A 13,317-nucleotide genomic window follows, 5' to 3' on the forward strand; every position below is an offset into this window, starting at 1 on the left:
AACACACTGTTTCTCGTCCGATCACCGCTACTGCGCGACGCTGGGCGTTGTCAGTGCTTGGGCGGGTGACCGCCTGCGAACACATGGCGCTGCCGACAGTTTCAATTCGTATTTCTCTTTTCTCGTCGGTTTCGGAGCTGCAGCGCTATTCGGTCAAGGGCACTGGCGCCACGTTTTGGCTCTCGGTATGCCAAGTCGCGCCGTGCGGCCACAGTGAAATGAAGGAGCGTGTTGTAAAATTTTCAACAAAGAAAAAAAGAAATGTACTAGTAATAAAACTGAATTTGTCTGACAGAACATGTAAAATCACACAATGCACGATAACAGGCAGCAGGTCTTTACTTGAGGCATAAGTAATGTTGTGCCCGCCTCGCCATACCTCTCTCAGTCGTTTCGCGTGCTAGTCCTTCTGATATAGGCCGATTGGAGAGCGTCAGCTCTCGCGTCAGCCGAGCAAAGTCGAGACAAGTCGAGACTCAAGCGGAATCGACGCACACAATATAGGGTGGCCTGCAGCGAGTAAGAGGGGGAAAGAAACATTAATTTAAGGACGCGTGGCAAAAGTACTCATACGCAGAAGTAAAACGCAAGCTGCGGTGGCCGGGAATCGAACCCGGATCAACTGCTTGGAAGGCAACTATGCTGACCATTACACCACCACCGCACCGTTTTCCTCTGCGCACGCCGCGCTGTGTCTGCTTCCCGCCTGTCGGCGGCGGCCGAAGGTGGTCGCAGCAGTAGGCGCATTACGGGGTAGGCGAGCGCATCCAGACAGCGTCTCTACGCACATTTCGCGTCCTTTGGCAAGAGTCGTCGCGTGCGTGCGCCGCAACACTACTAAGACGATCGCGTTCGGGCGTCATTTTTAAGCAGTGCAGCGCAGGATTCAGCGTTTGTAGCATTCTCTCGAGAGGATGCCACGGCGCTGGACGGCAGTCCCACTTTCCCTTCAGACGTCTGCCGCGGAAAGCACAAGGAAGCTGCGAACTAGCTGGGCATCGGTGGTTCAGTGGTAGAATGCTCGCCTGCCACGCGGGCGGCCCGGGTTCGATTCCCGGCCGATGCATCATTTTGTTTTTCCCCGATAGTGGTGCTGCGAGTCTTTCGCACTCGAAGTGCGTGGGCCACGAGAATGGACCGCGGGATTCCGTGTGGAAACAGCCAAACACGCAGCGCGCACGTCTTCTCGTTTGGACTCCTGCGTGCTATTGTACATACTGGCGTCGGCCTAGCATCGCAAGTTGTCTGCAGCGCTGGGAATGCACGTGTAGTAACAGAAAAAATGAGCCAGCAAGTGCAGACTCTCTACCACTAGTATTTGCTACTTGCCGAGATTCCAGAAGGTTTGGCAATCACGTGCCTCGGTAGCGCAGTAGGCAGCGCGTAAGTCTCATAATCTTAAGGTCGTGAGTTCGATCCTCACCCGGGGCATTTAATTTACTTTCGTTCACAGCTGAATTGACGGCTCTGGGGTTGCGAAGGAGCAAAACAGCTTGCAGTTTGTTATCCACAAGGTTTCAACAACTCAGCGTGAAAATGCTTACTTCCTGTTATTACTACATGCAGTTCTTTTGTGAAATTTTCAAGAAAAAATGTACTAGTACTAAAACTGAATTTCGTATGATATAACATGTAAAGTCACACAGTGTATGGCCTGCTATACCTGTATAATGACAGGCTGCAGGTCTTTACTTGCGAAATAAGTAAACAAATATTACTACTCACAGGTTTGCTTTTCCTCCTACCCCTGTAACAACGAGGCCAAAAGCAACGGACTGTGACTTTTGCCATGCGCGCCTCGGCATGGGAGCGCGAAAAGATGGTGGCAAACAGGGAAAGTGCGACACGGAAAGCCACTGGAGGGGGTGTAAACCCCGAAAGAAGTGTGCGCGTCCGGTGTGGTCTAGTGGCTAGGATACCTGGCTTTCACCCAGGAGGCCCGGGTTCGATTCCCGGTACCGGAATGTAATTTTTTCGGAACAAATCACGACAAGTTTGGACAGAGCGAAATGCTGTTTCACGTCCTCCTCGCGTTATAGCTACTGGTTCATAAACGTGAGCTGAAAACAGTCGAGAGAAACGGGCACGCAATGAAATTACTACGAGCAGCGGAATAAAGGGAGGAGAGACGCTGGTCCACTGTTGGACTGCTACCATACAAATGTTACCTGTAAATACGCAGAGCTACTCCCTCTAAGTGCTGGAAGACAGTGTGCACCGAGGCCCGTTAGCTCAGTTGGTTAGAGCGTCGTGCTAATAACGCGAAGGTCGTGGGTTCGATCCCCCCACGGGCCAATACGATTTTTCTATTTCAAAACGGCAACGCCTATTTCGGCGGGGAAGTGTGGTGACTAAGAAATCGTGTGGGAGCAGATAGGGGACCCGAAAGCGACTTGTCGGGACGCGCTAAAACACTTCACAGGTCACAGCACGCTGAACACACTGTTTCTCGTCCGATCACCGCTACTGCGCGACGCTGGGCGTTGTCAGTGCTTGGGCGGGTGACCGCCTGCGAACACATGGCGCTGCCGACAGTTTCAATTCGTATTTCTCTTTTCTCGTCGGTTTCGGAGCTGCAGCGCTATTCGGTCAAGGGCACTGGCGCCACGTTTTGGCTCTCGGTATGCCAAGTCGCGCCGTGCGGCCACAGTGAAATGAAGGAGCGTGTTGTAAAATTTTCAACAAAGAAAAAAAGAAATGTACTAGTAATAAAACTGAATTTGTCTGACAGAACATGTAAAATCACACAATGCACGATAACAGGCAGCAGGTCTTTACTTGAGGCATAAGTAATGTTGTGCCCGCCTCGCCATACCTCTCTCAGTCGTTTCGCGTGCTAGTCCTTCTGATATAGGCCGATTGGAGAGCGTCAGCTCTCGCGTCAGCCGAGCAAAGTCGAGACAAGTCGAGACTCAAGCGGAATCGACGCACACAATATAGGGTGGCCTGCAGCGAGTAAGAGGGGGAAAGAAACATTAATTTAAGGACGCGTGGCAAAAGTACTCATACGCAGAAGTAAAACGCAAGCTGCGGTGGCCGGGAATCGAACCCGGATCAACTGCTTGGAAGGCAACTATGCTGACCATTACACCACCACCGCACCGTTTTCCTCTGCGCACGCCGCGCTGTGTCTGCTTCCCGCCTGTCGGCGGCGGCCGAAGGTGGTCGCAGCAGTAGGCGCATTACGGGGTAGGCGAGCGCATCCAGACAGCGTCTCTACGCACATTTCGCGTCCTTTGGCAAGAGTCGTCGCGTGCGTGCGCCGCAACACTACTAAGACGATCGCGTTCGGGCGTCATTTTTAAGCAGTGCAGCGCAGGATTCAGCGTTTGTAGCATTCTCTCGAGAGGATGCCACGGCGCTGGACGGCAGTCCCACTTTCCCTTCAGACGTCTGCCGCGGAAAGCACAAGGAAGCTGCGAACTAGCTGGGCATCGGTGGTTCAGTGGTAGAATGCTCGCCTGCCACGCGGGCGGCCCGGGTTCGATTCCCGGCCGATGCATCATTTTGTTTTTCCCCGATAGTGGTGCTGCGAGTCTTTCGCACTCGAAGTGCGTGGGCCACGAGAATGGACCGCGGGATTCCGTGTGGAAACAGCCAAACACGCAGCGCGCACGTCTTCTCGTTTGGACTCCTGCGTGCTATTGTACATACTGGCGTCGGCCTAGCATCGCAAGTTGTCTGCAGCGCTGGGAATGCACGTGTAGTAACAGAAAAAATGAGCCAGCAAGTGCAGACTCTCTACCACTAGTATTTGCTACTTGCCGAGATTCCAGAAGGTTTGGCAATCACGTGCCTCGGTAGCGCAGTAGGCAGCGCGTAAGTCTCATAATCTTAAGGTCGTGAGTTCGATCCTCACCCGGGGCATTTAATTTACTTTCGTTCACAGCTGAATTGACGGCTCTGGGGTTGCGAAGGAGCAAAACAGCTTGCAGTTTGTTATCCACAAGGTTTCAACAACTCAGCGTGAAAATGCTTACTTCCCGTTATTACTACATGCAGTTCTTTTGTGAAATTTTCAAGAAAAAATGTACTAGTACTAAAACTGAATTTCGTATGATATAACATGTGAAGTCACACAGTGTATGGCCTGCTATACCTGTATAATGACAGGCTGCAGGTCTTTACTTGCGAAATAAGTAAACAAATATTACTACTCACAGGTTTGCTTTTCCTCCTACCCCTGTAACAACGAGGCCAAAAGCAACGGACTGTGACTTTTGCCATGCGCGCCTCGGCATGGGAGCGCGAAAAGATGGTGGCAAACAGGGAAAGTGCGACACGGAAAGCCACTGGAGGGGGTGTAAACCCCGAAAGAAGTGTGCGCGTCCGGTGTGGTCTAGTGGCTAGGATACCTGGCTTTCACCCAGGAGGCCCGGGTTCGATTCCCGGTACCGGAATGTAATTTTTTCGGAACAAATCACGACAAGTTTGGACAGAGCGAAATGCTGTTTCACGTCCTCCTCGCGTTATAGCTACTGGTTCATAAACGTGAGCTGAAAACAGTCGAGAGAAACGGGCACGCAATGAAATTACTACGAGCAGCGGAATAAAGGGAGGAGAGACGCTGGTCCACTGTTGGACTGCTACCATACAAATGTTACCTGTAAATACGCAGAGCTACTCCCTCTAAGTGCTGGAAGACAGTGTGCACCGAGGCCCGTTAGCTCAGTTGGTTAGAGCGTCGTGCTAATAACGCGAAGGTCGTGGGTTCGATCCCCCCACGGGCCAATACGATTTTTCTATTTCAAAACGGCAACGCCTATTTCGGCGGGGAAGTGTGGTGACTAAGAAATCGTGTGGGAGCAGATAGGGGACCCGAAAGCGACTTGTCGGGACGCGCTAAAACACTTCACAGGTCACAGCACGCTGAACACACTGTTTCTCGTCCGATCACCGCTACTGCGCGACGCTGGGCGTTGTCAGTGCTTGGGCGGGTGACCGCCTGCGAACACATGGCGCTGCCGACAGTTTCAATTCGTATTTCTCTTTTCTCGTCGGTTTCGGAGCTGCAGCGCTATTCGGTCAAGGGCACTGGCGCCACGTTTTGGCTCTCGGTATGCCAAGTCGCGCCGTGCGGCCACAGTGAAATGAAGGAGCGTGTTGTAAAATTTTCAACAAAGAAAAAAAGAAATGTACTAGTAATAAAACTGAATTTGTCTGACAGAACATGTAAAATCACACAATGCACGATAACAGGCAGCAGGTCTTTACTTGAGGCATAAGTAATGTTGTGCCCGCCTCGCCATACCTCTCTCAGTCGTTTCGCGTGCTAGTCCTTCTGATATAGGCCGATTGGAGAGCGTCAGCTCTCGCGTCAGCCGAGCAAAGTCGAGACAAGTCGAGACTCAAGCGGAATCGACGCACACAATATAGGGTGGCCTGCAGCGAGTAAGAGGGGGAAAGAAACATTAATTTAAGGACGCGTGGCAAAAGTACTCATACGCAGAAGTAAAACGCAAGCTGCGGTGGCCGGGAATCGAACCCGGATCAACTGCTTGGAAGGCAACTATGCTGACCATTACACCACCACCGCACCGTTTTCCTCTGCGCACGCCGCGCTGTGTCTGCTTCCCGCCTGTCGGCGGCGGCCGAAGGTGGTCGCAGCAGTAGGCGCATTACGGGGTAGGCGAGCGCATCCAGACAGCGTCTCTACGCACATTTCGCGTCCTTTGGCAAGAGTCGTCGCGTGCGTGCGCCGCAACACTACTAAGACGATCGCGTTCGGGCGTCATTTTTAAGCAGTGCAGCGCAGGATTCAGCGTTTGTAGCATTCTCTCGAGAGGATGCCACGGCGCTGGACGGCAGTCCCACTTTCCCTTCAGACGTCTGCCGCGGAAAGCACAAGGAAGCTGCGAACTAGCTGGGCATCGGTGGTTAAGTGGTAGAATGCTCGCCTGCCACGCGGGCGGCCCGGGTTCGATTCCCGGCCGATGCATCATTTTGTTTTTCCCCGATAGTGGTGCTGCGAGTCTTTCGCACTCGAAGTGCGTGGGCCACGAGAATGGACCGCGGGATTCCGTGTGGAAACAGCCAAACACGCAGCGCGCACGTCTTCTCGTTTGGACTCCTGCGTGCTATTGTACATACTGGCGTCGGCCTAGCATCGCAAGTTGTCTGCAGCGCTGGGAATGCACGTGTAGTAACAGAAAAAATGAGCCAGCAAGTGCAGACTCTCTACCACTAGTATTTGCTACTTGCCGAGATTCCAGAAGGTTTGGCAATCACGTGCCTCGGTAGCGCAGTAGGCAGCGCGTAAGTCTCATAATCTTAAGGTCGTGAGTTCGATCCTCACCCGGGGCATTAAATTTACTTTCGTTCACAGCTGAATTGACGGCTCTGGGGTTGCGAAGGAGCAAAACAGCTTGCAGTTTGTTATCCACAAGGTTTCAACAACTCAGCGTGAAAATGCTTACTTCCCGTTATTACTACATGCAGTTCTTTTGTGAAATTTTCAAGAAAAAATGTACTAGTACTAAAACTGAATTTCGTATGATATAACATGTGAAGTCACACAGTGTATGGCCTGCTATACCTGTATAATGACAGGCTGCAGGTCTTTACTTGCGAAATAAGTAAACAAATATTACTACTCACAGGTTTGCTTTTCCTCCTACCCCTGTAACAACGAGGCCAAAAGCAACGGACTGTGACTTTTGCCATGCGCGCCTCGGCATGGGAGCGCGAAAAGATGGTGGCAAACAGGGAAAGTGCGACACGGAAAGCCACTGGAGGGGGTGTAAACCCCGAAAGAAGTGTGCGCGTCCGGTGTGGTCTAGTGGCTAGGATACCTGGCTTTCACCCAGGAGGCCCGGGTTCGATTCCCGGTACCGGAATGTAATTTTTTCGGAACAAATCACGACAAGTTTGGACAGAGCGAAATGCTGTTTCACGTCCTCCTCGCGTTATAGCTACTGGTTCATAAACGTGAGCTGAAAACAGTCGAGAGAAACGGGCACGCAATGAAATTACTACGAGCAGCGGAATAAAGGGAGGAGAGACGCTGGTCCACTGTTGGACTGCTACCATACAAATGTTACCTGTAAATACGCAGAGCTACTCCCTCTAAGTGCTGGAAGACAGTGTGCACCGAGGCCCGTTAGCTCAGTTGGTTAGAGCGTCGTGCTAATAACGCGAAGGTCGTGGGTTCGATCCCCCCACGGGCCAATACGATTTTTCTATTTCAAAACGGCAACGCCTATTTCGGCGGGGAAGTGTGGTGACTAAGAAATCGTGTGGGAGCAGATAGGGGACCCGAAAGCGACTTGTCGGGACGCGCTAAAACACTTCACAGGTCACAGCACGCTGAACACACTGTTTCTCGTCCGATCACCGCTACTGCGCGACGCTGGGCGTTGTCAGTGCTTGGGCGGGTGACCGCCTGCGAACACATGGCGCTGCCGACAGTTTCAATTCGTATTTCTCTTTTCTCGTCGGTTTCGGAGCTGCAGCGCTATTCGGTCAAGGGCACTGGCGCCACGTTTTGGCTCTCGGTATGCCAAGTCGCGCCGTGCGGCCACAGTGAAATGAAGGAGCGTGTTGTAAAATTTTCAACAAAGAAAAAAAGAAATGTACTAGTAATAAAACTGAATTTGTCTGACAGAACATGTAAAATCACACAATGCACGATAACAGGCAGCAGGTCTTTACTTGAGGCATAAGTAATGTTGTGCCCGCCTCGCCATACCTCTCTCAGTCGTTTCGCGTGCTAGTCCTTCTGATATAGGCCGATTGGAGAGCGTCAGCTCTCGCGTCAGCCGAGCAAAGTCGAGACAAGTCGAGACTCAAGCGGAATCGACGCACACAATATAGGGTGGCCTGCAGCGAGTAAGAGGGGGAAAGAAACATTAATTTAAGGACGCGTGGCAAAAGTACTCATACGCAGAAGTAAAACGCAAGCTGCGGTGGCCGGGAATCGAACCCGGATCAACTGCTTGGAAGGCAACTATGCTGACCATTACACCACCACCGCACCGTTTTCCTCCGCGCACGCCGCGCTGTGTCTGCTTCCCGCCTGTCGGCGGCGGCCGAAGGTGGTCGCAGCCGTAGGCGCATTACGGGGTAGGCGAGCGCATCCAGACAGCGTCTCTACGCACATTTCGCGTCCTTTGGCAAGAGTCGTCGCGTGCGTGCGCCGCAACACTACTAAGACGATCGCGTTCGGGCGTCATTTTTAAGCAGTGCAGCGCAGGATTCAGCGTTTGTAGCATTCTCTCGAGAGGATGCCACGGCGCTGGACGGCAGTCCCACTTTCCCTTCAGACGTCTGCCGCGGAAAGCACAAGGAAGCTGCGAACTAGCTGGGCATCGGTGGTTAAGTGGTAGAATGCTCGCCTGCCACGCGGGCGGCCCGGGTTCGATTCCCGGCCGATGCATCATTTTGTTTTTCCCCGATAGTGGTGCTGCGAGTCTTTCGCACTCGAAGTGCGTGGGCCACGAGAATGGACCGCGGGATTCCGTGTGGAAACAGCCAAACACGCAGCGCGCACGTCTTCTCGTTTGGACTCCTGCGTGCTATTGTACATACTGGCGTCGGCCTAGCATCGCAAGTTGTCTGCAGCGCTGGGAATGCACGTGTAGTAACAGAAAAAATGAGCCAGCAAGTGCAGACTCTCTACCACTAGTATTTGCTACTTGCCGAGATTCCAGAAGGTTTGGCAATCACGTGCCTCGGTAGCGCAGTAGGCAGCGCGTAAGTCTCATAATCTTAAGGTCGTGAGTTCGATCCTCACCCGGGGCATTTAATTTACTTTCGTTCACAGCTGAATTGACGGCTCTGGGGTTGCGAAGGAGCAAAACAGCTTGCAGTTTGTTATCCACAAGGTTTCAACAACTCAGCGTGAAAATGCTTACTTCCCGTTATTACTACATGCAGTTCTTTTGTGAAATTTTCAAGAAAAAATGTACTAGTACTAAAACTGAATTTCGTATGATATAACATGTGAAGTCACACAGTGTATGGCCTGCTATACCTGTATAATGACAGGCTGCAGGTCTTTACTTGCGAAATAAGTAAACAAATATTACTACTCACAGGTTTGCTTTTCCTCCTACCCCTGTAACAACGAGGCCAAAAGCAACGGACTGTGACTTTTGCCATGCGCGCCTCGGCATGGGAGCGCGAAAAGATGGTGGCAAACAGGGAAAGTGCGACACGGAAAGCCACTGGAGGGGGTGTAAACCCCGAAAGAAGTGTGCGCGTCCGGTGTGGTCTAGTGGCTAGGATACCTGGCTTTCACCCAGGAGGCCCGGGTTCGATTCCCGGTACCGGAATGTAATTTTTTCGGAACAAATCACGACAAGTTTGGACAGAGCGAAATGCTGTTTCACGTCCTCCTCGCGTTATAGCTACTGGTTCATAAACGTGAGCTGAAAACAGTCGAGAGAAACGGGCACGCAATGAAATTACTACGAGCAGCGGAATAAAGGGAGGAGAGACGCTGGTCCACTGTTGGACTGCTACCATACAAATGTTACCTGTAAATACGCAGAGCTACTCCCTCTAAGTGCTGGAAGACAGTGTGCACCGAGGCCCGTTAGCTCAGTTGGTTAGAGCGTCGTGCTAATAACGCGAAGGTCGTGGGTTCGATCCCCCCACGGGCCAATACGATTTTTCTATTTCAAAACGGCAACGCCTATTTCGGCGGGGAAGTGTGGTGACTAAGAAATCGTGTGGGAGCAGATAGGGGACCCGAAAGCGACTTGTCGGGACGCGCTAAAACACTTCACAGGTCACAGCACGCTGAACACACTGTTTCTCGTCCGATCACCGCTACTGCGCGACGCTGGGCGTTGTCAGTGCTTGGGCGGGTGACCGCCTGCGAACACATGGCGCTGCCGACAGTTTCAATTCGTATTTCTCTTTTCTCGTCGGTTTCGGAGCTGCAGCGCTATTCGGTCAAGGGCACTGGCGCCACGTTTTGGCTCTCGGTATGCCAAGTCGCGCCGTGCGGCCACAGTGAAATGAAGGAGCGTGTTGTAAAATTTTCAACAAAGAAAAAAAGAAATGTACTAGTAATAAAACTGAATTTGTCTGACAGAACATGTAAAATCACACAATGCACGATAACAGGCAGCAGGTCTTTACTTGAGGCATAAGTAATGTTGTGCCCGCCTCGCCATACCTCTCTCAGTCGTTTCGCGTGCTAGTCCTTCTGATATAGGCCGATTGGAGAGCGTCAGCTCTCGCGTCAGCCGAGCAAAGTCGAGACAAGTCGAGACTCAAGCGGAATCGACGCACACAATATAGGGTGGCCTGCAGCGAGTAAGAGGGGGAAAGAAACATTAATTTAAGGACGCGTGGCAAAAGTACTCATACGCAGAAGTAAAACGCAAGCTGCGGTGGCCGGGAATCGAACCCGGATCAACTGCTTGGAAGGCAACTATGCTGACCATTACACCACCACCGCACCGTTTTCCTCTGCGCACGCCGCGCTGTGTCTGCTTCCCGCCTGTCGGCGGCGGCCGAAGGTGGTCGCAGCAGTAGGCGCATTACGGGGTAGGCGAGCGCATCCAGACAGCGTCTCTACGCACATTTCGCGTCCTTTGGCAAGAGTCGTCGCGTGCGTGCGCCGCAACACTACTAAGACGATCGCGTTCGGGCGTCATTTTTAAGCAGTGCAGCGCAGGATTCAGCGTTTGTAGCATTCTCTCGAGAGGATGCCACGGCGCTGGACGGCAGTCCCACTTTCCCTTCAGACGTCTGCCGCGGAAAGCACAAGGAAGCTGCGAACTAGCTGGGCATCGGTGGTTCAGTGGTAGAATGCTCGCCTGCCACGCGGGCGGCCCGGGTTCGATTCCCGGCCGATGCATCATTTTGTTTTTCCCCGATAGTGGTGCTGCGAGTCTTTCGCACTCGAAGTGCGTGGGCCACGAGAATGGACCGCGGGATTCCGTGTGGAAACAGCCAAACACGCAGCGCGCACGTCTTCTCGTTTGGACTCCTGCGTGCTATTGTACATACTGGCGTCGGCCTAGCATCGCAAGTTGTCTGCAGCGCTGGGAATGCACGTGTAGTAACAGAAAAAATGAGCCAGCAAGTGCAGACTCTCTACCACTAGTATTTGCTACTTGCCGAGATTCCAGAAGGTTTGGCAATCACGTGCCTCGGTAGCGCAGTAGGCAGCGCGTAAGTCTCATAATCTTAAGGTCGTGAGTTCGATCCTCACCCGGGGCATTTAATTTACTTTCGTTCACAGCTGAATTGACGGCTCTGGGGTTGCGAAGGAGCAAAACAGCTTGCAGTTTGTTATCCACAAGGTTTCAACAACTCAGCGTGAAAATGCTTACTTCCTGTTATTACTACATGCAGTTCTTTTGTGAAATTTTCAAGAAAAAATGTACTAGTACTAAAACTGAATTTCGTATGATATAACATGTAAAGTCACACAGTGTATGGCCTGCTATACCTGTATAATGACAGGCTGCAGGTCTTTACTTGCGAAATAAGTAAACAAATATTACTACTCACAGGTTTGCTTTTCCTCCTACCCCTGTAACAACGAGGCCAAAAGCAACGGACTGTGACTTTTGCCATGCGCGCCTCGGCATGGGAGCGCGAAAAGATGGTGGCAAACAGGGAAAGTGCGACACGGAAAGCCACTGGAGGGGGTGTAAACCCCGAAAGAAGTGTGCGCGTCCGGTGTGGTCTAGTGGCTAGGATACCTGGCTTTCACCCAGGAGGCCCGGGTTCGATTCCCGGTACCGGAATGTAATTTTTTCGGAACAAATCACGACAAGTTTGGACAGAGCGAAATGCTGTTTCACGTCCTCCTCGCGTTATAGCTACTGGTTCATAAACGTGAGCTGAAAACAGTCGAGAGAAACGGGCACGCAATGAAATTACTACGAGCAGCGGAATAAAGGGAGGAGAGACGCTGGTCCACTGTTGGACTGCTACCATACAAATGTTACCTGTAAATACGCAGAGCTACTCCCTCTAAGTGCTGGAAGACAGTGTGCACCGAGGCCCGTTAGCTCAGTTGGTTAGAGCGTCGTGCTAATAACGCGAAGGTCGTGGGTTCGATCCCCCCACGGGCCAATACGATTTTTCTATTTCAAAACGGCAACGCCTATTTCGGCGGGGAAGTGTGGTGACTAAGAAATCGTGTGGGAGCAGATAGGGGACCCGAAAGCGACTTGTCGGGACGCGCTAAAACACTTCACAGGTCACAGCACGCTGAACACACTGTTTCTCGTCCGATCACCGCTACTGCGCGACGCTGGGCGTTGTCAGTGCTTGGGCGGGTGACCGCCTGCGAACACATGGCGCTGCCGACAGTTTCAATTCGTATTTCTCTTTTCTCGTCGGTTTCGGAGCTGCAGCGCTATTCGGTCAAGGGCACTGGCTGCTCTCGGTATGCCAAGTCGCGCCGTGCGGCCACAGTGAAATGAAGGAGCGTGTTGTAAAATTTTCAACAAAGAAAAAAAGAAATGTACTAGTAATAAAACTGAATTTGTCTGACAGAACATGTAAAATCACACAATGCACGATAACAGGCAGCAGGTCTTTACTTGAGGCATAAGTAATGTTGTGCCCGCCTCGCCATACCTCTCTCAGTCGTTTCGCGTGCTAGTCCTTCTGATATAGGCCGATTGGAGAGCGTCAGCTCTCGCGTCAGCCGAGCAAAGTCGAGACAAGTCGAGACTCAAGCGGAATCGACGCACACAATATAGGGTGGCCTGCAGCGAGTAAGAGGGGGAAAGAAACATTAATTTAAGGACGCGTGGCAAAAGTACTCATACGCAGAAGTAAAACGCAAGCTGCGGTGGCCGGGAATCGAACCCGGATCAACTGCTTGGAAGGCAACTATGCTGACCATTACACCACCACCGCACCGTTTTCCTCTGCGCACGCCGCGCTGTGTCTGCTTCCCGCCTGTCGGCGGCGGCCGAAGGTGGTCGCAGCAGTAGGCGCATTACGGGGTAGGCGAGCGCATCCAGACAGCGTCTCTACGCACATTTCGCGTCCTTTGGCAAGAGTCGTCGCGTGCGTGCGCCGCAACACTACTAAGACGATCGCGTTCGGGCGTCATTTTTAAGCAGTGCAGCGCAGGATTCAGCGTTTGTAGCATTCTCTCGAGAGGATGCCACGGCGCTGGACGGCAGTCCCACTTTCCCTTCAGACGTCTGCCGCGGAAAGCACAAGGAAGCTGCGAACTAGCTGGGCATCGGTGGTTCAGTGGTAGAATGCTCGCCTGCCACGCGGGCGGCCCGGGTTCGATTCCCGGCCGATGCATCATTTTGTTTTTCCCCGATAGTGGTGCTGCGAGTCTTTCGCACTCGAAGTGCGTGGGCCACGAGAATGGACCGCGGGATT

General features: G+C 52.3%; 27 non-coding genes across 27 annotated transcripts; 21 read left to right on the forward strand and 6 right to left on the reverse strand.

Annotated features, from left to right (window-relative positions):
- Window positions 1–592: 592 nt before the first annotated feature.
- On the reverse strand, window positions 593–664 carry Trnag-ucc (transfer RNA glycine (anticodon UCC)). Its single transcript has one exon. It is a non-coding gene; the product is annotated as a tRNA-Gly (tRNA).
- Window positions 665–995: 331 nt separating this feature from the next.
- On the forward strand, window positions 996–1,066 carry Trnag-gcc (transfer RNA glycine (anticodon GCC)). The gene has a single exon. It is a non-coding gene; the product is annotated as a tRNA-Gly (tRNA).
- A 292-nt stretch (window positions 1,067–1,358) lies between these two features.
- Window positions 1,359–1,431, forward strand: Trnam-cau (transfer RNA methionine (anticodon CAU)). The gene has a single exon. It is a non-coding gene; the product is annotated as a tRNA-Met (tRNA).
- A 461-nt stretch (window positions 1,432–1,892) lies between these two features.
- Window positions 1,893–1,964, forward strand: Trnae-uuc (transfer RNA glutamic acid (anticodon UUC)). Its single transcript has one exon. It is a non-coding gene; the product is annotated as a tRNA-Glu (tRNA).
- Window positions 1,965–2,221: 257 nt separating this feature from the next.
- Trnai-aau (transfer RNA isoleucine (anticodon AAU)) lies at window positions 2,222–2,295 on the forward strand. The gene has a single exon. It is a non-coding gene; the product is annotated as a tRNA-Ile (tRNA).
- A 733-nt stretch (window positions 2,296–3,028) lies between these two features.
- Window positions 3,029–3,100, reverse strand: Trnag-ucc (transfer RNA glycine (anticodon UCC)). Its single transcript has one exon. It is a non-coding gene; the product is annotated as a tRNA-Gly (tRNA).
- A 331-nt stretch (window positions 3,101–3,431) lies between these two features.
- Window positions 3,432–3,502, forward strand: Trnag-gcc (transfer RNA glycine (anticodon GCC)). The gene has a single exon. It is a non-coding gene; the product is annotated as a tRNA-Gly (tRNA).
- Window positions 3,503–3,794: 292 nt separating this feature from the next.
- Trnam-cau (transfer RNA methionine (anticodon CAU)) lies at window positions 3,795–3,867 on the forward strand. The gene has a single exon. It is a non-coding gene; the product is annotated as a tRNA-Met (tRNA).
- Window positions 3,868–4,328: 461 nt separating this feature from the next.
- Window positions 4,329–4,400, forward strand: Trnae-uuc (transfer RNA glutamic acid (anticodon UUC)). Its single transcript has one exon. It is a non-coding gene; the product is annotated as a tRNA-Glu (tRNA).
- A 257-nt stretch (window positions 4,401–4,657) lies between these two features.
- Window positions 4,658–4,731, forward strand: Trnai-aau (transfer RNA isoleucine (anticodon AAU)). The gene has a single exon. It is a non-coding gene; the product is annotated as a tRNA-Ile (tRNA).
- A 733-nt stretch (window positions 4,732–5,464) lies between these two features.
- On the reverse strand, window positions 5,465–5,536 carry Trnag-ucc (transfer RNA glycine (anticodon UCC)). Its single transcript has one exon. It is a non-coding gene; the product is annotated as a tRNA-Gly (tRNA).
- A 331-nt stretch (window positions 5,537–5,867) lies between these two features.
- Trnag-gcc (transfer RNA glycine (anticodon GCC)) lies at window positions 5,868–5,938 on the forward strand. The gene has a single exon. It is a non-coding gene; the product is annotated as a tRNA-Gly (tRNA).
- Window positions 5,939–6,230: 292 nt separating this feature from the next.
- Window positions 6,231–6,303, forward strand: Trnam-cau (transfer RNA methionine (anticodon CAU)). Its single transcript has one exon. It is a non-coding gene; the product is annotated as a tRNA-Met (tRNA).
- A 461-nt stretch (window positions 6,304–6,764) lies between these two features.
- On the forward strand, window positions 6,765–6,836 carry Trnae-uuc (transfer RNA glutamic acid (anticodon UUC)). The gene has a single exon. It is a non-coding gene; the product is annotated as a tRNA-Glu (tRNA).
- A 257-nt stretch (window positions 6,837–7,093) lies between these two features.
- Trnai-aau (transfer RNA isoleucine (anticodon AAU)) lies at window positions 7,094–7,167 on the forward strand. The gene has a single exon. It is a non-coding gene; the product is annotated as a tRNA-Ile (tRNA).
- A 733-nt stretch (window positions 7,168–7,900) lies between these two features.
- On the reverse strand, window positions 7,901–7,972 carry Trnag-ucc (transfer RNA glycine (anticodon UCC)). Its single transcript has one exon. It is a non-coding gene; the product is annotated as a tRNA-Gly (tRNA).
- A 331-nt stretch (window positions 7,973–8,303) lies between these two features.
- On the forward strand, window positions 8,304–8,374 carry Trnag-gcc (transfer RNA glycine (anticodon GCC)). Its single transcript has one exon. It is a non-coding gene; the product is annotated as a tRNA-Gly (tRNA).
- A 292-nt stretch (window positions 8,375–8,666) lies between these two features.
- On the forward strand, window positions 8,667–8,739 carry Trnam-cau (transfer RNA methionine (anticodon CAU)). Its single transcript has one exon. It is a non-coding gene; the product is annotated as a tRNA-Met (tRNA).
- A 461-nt stretch (window positions 8,740–9,200) lies between these two features.
- On the forward strand, window positions 9,201–9,272 carry Trnae-uuc (transfer RNA glutamic acid (anticodon UUC)). Its single transcript has one exon. It is a non-coding gene; the product is annotated as a tRNA-Glu (tRNA).
- A 257-nt stretch (window positions 9,273–9,529) lies between these two features.
- On the forward strand, window positions 9,530–9,603 carry Trnai-aau (transfer RNA isoleucine (anticodon AAU)). Its single transcript has one exon. It is a non-coding gene; the product is annotated as a tRNA-Ile (tRNA).
- A 733-nt stretch (window positions 9,604–10,336) lies between these two features.
- On the reverse strand, window positions 10,337–10,408 carry Trnag-ucc (transfer RNA glycine (anticodon UCC)). Its single transcript has one exon. It is a non-coding gene; the product is annotated as a tRNA-Gly (tRNA).
- Window positions 10,409–10,739: 331 nt separating this feature from the next.
- Trnag-gcc (transfer RNA glycine (anticodon GCC)) lies at window positions 10,740–10,810 on the forward strand. The gene has a single exon. It is a non-coding gene; the product is annotated as a tRNA-Gly (tRNA).
- A 292-nt stretch (window positions 10,811–11,102) lies between these two features.
- Trnam-cau (transfer RNA methionine (anticodon CAU)) lies at window positions 11,103–11,175 on the forward strand. Its single transcript has one exon. It is a non-coding gene; the product is annotated as a tRNA-Met (tRNA).
- Window positions 11,176–11,636: 461 nt separating this feature from the next.
- Trnae-uuc (transfer RNA glutamic acid (anticodon UUC)) lies at window positions 11,637–11,708 on the forward strand. The gene has a single exon. It is a non-coding gene; the product is annotated as a tRNA-Glu (tRNA).
- A 257-nt stretch (window positions 11,709–11,965) lies between these two features.
- On the forward strand, window positions 11,966–12,039 carry Trnai-aau (transfer RNA isoleucine (anticodon AAU)). The gene has a single exon. It is a non-coding gene; the product is annotated as a tRNA-Ile (tRNA).
- A 723-nt stretch (window positions 12,040–12,762) lies between these two features.
- Window positions 12,763–12,834, reverse strand: Trnag-ucc (transfer RNA glycine (anticodon UCC)). The gene has a single exon. It is a non-coding gene; the product is annotated as a tRNA-Gly (tRNA).
- Window positions 12,835–13,165: 331 nt separating this feature from the next.
- On the forward strand, window positions 13,166–13,236 carry Trnag-gcc (transfer RNA glycine (anticodon GCC)). The gene has a single exon. It is a non-coding gene; the product is annotated as a tRNA-Gly (tRNA).
- Window positions 13,237–13,317: the final 81 nt, after the last annotated feature.

The sequence above is a fragment of the Schistocerca gregaria genome, chromosome 2 (assembly GCF_023897955.1).
Source record: "Schistocerca gregaria isolate iqSchGreg1 chromosome 2, iqSchGreg1.2, whole genome shotgun sequence".
Classification (NCBI taxonomy): Eukaryota; Metazoa; Arthropoda; class Insecta; order Orthoptera; family Acrididae; genus Schistocerca; species Schistocerca gregaria.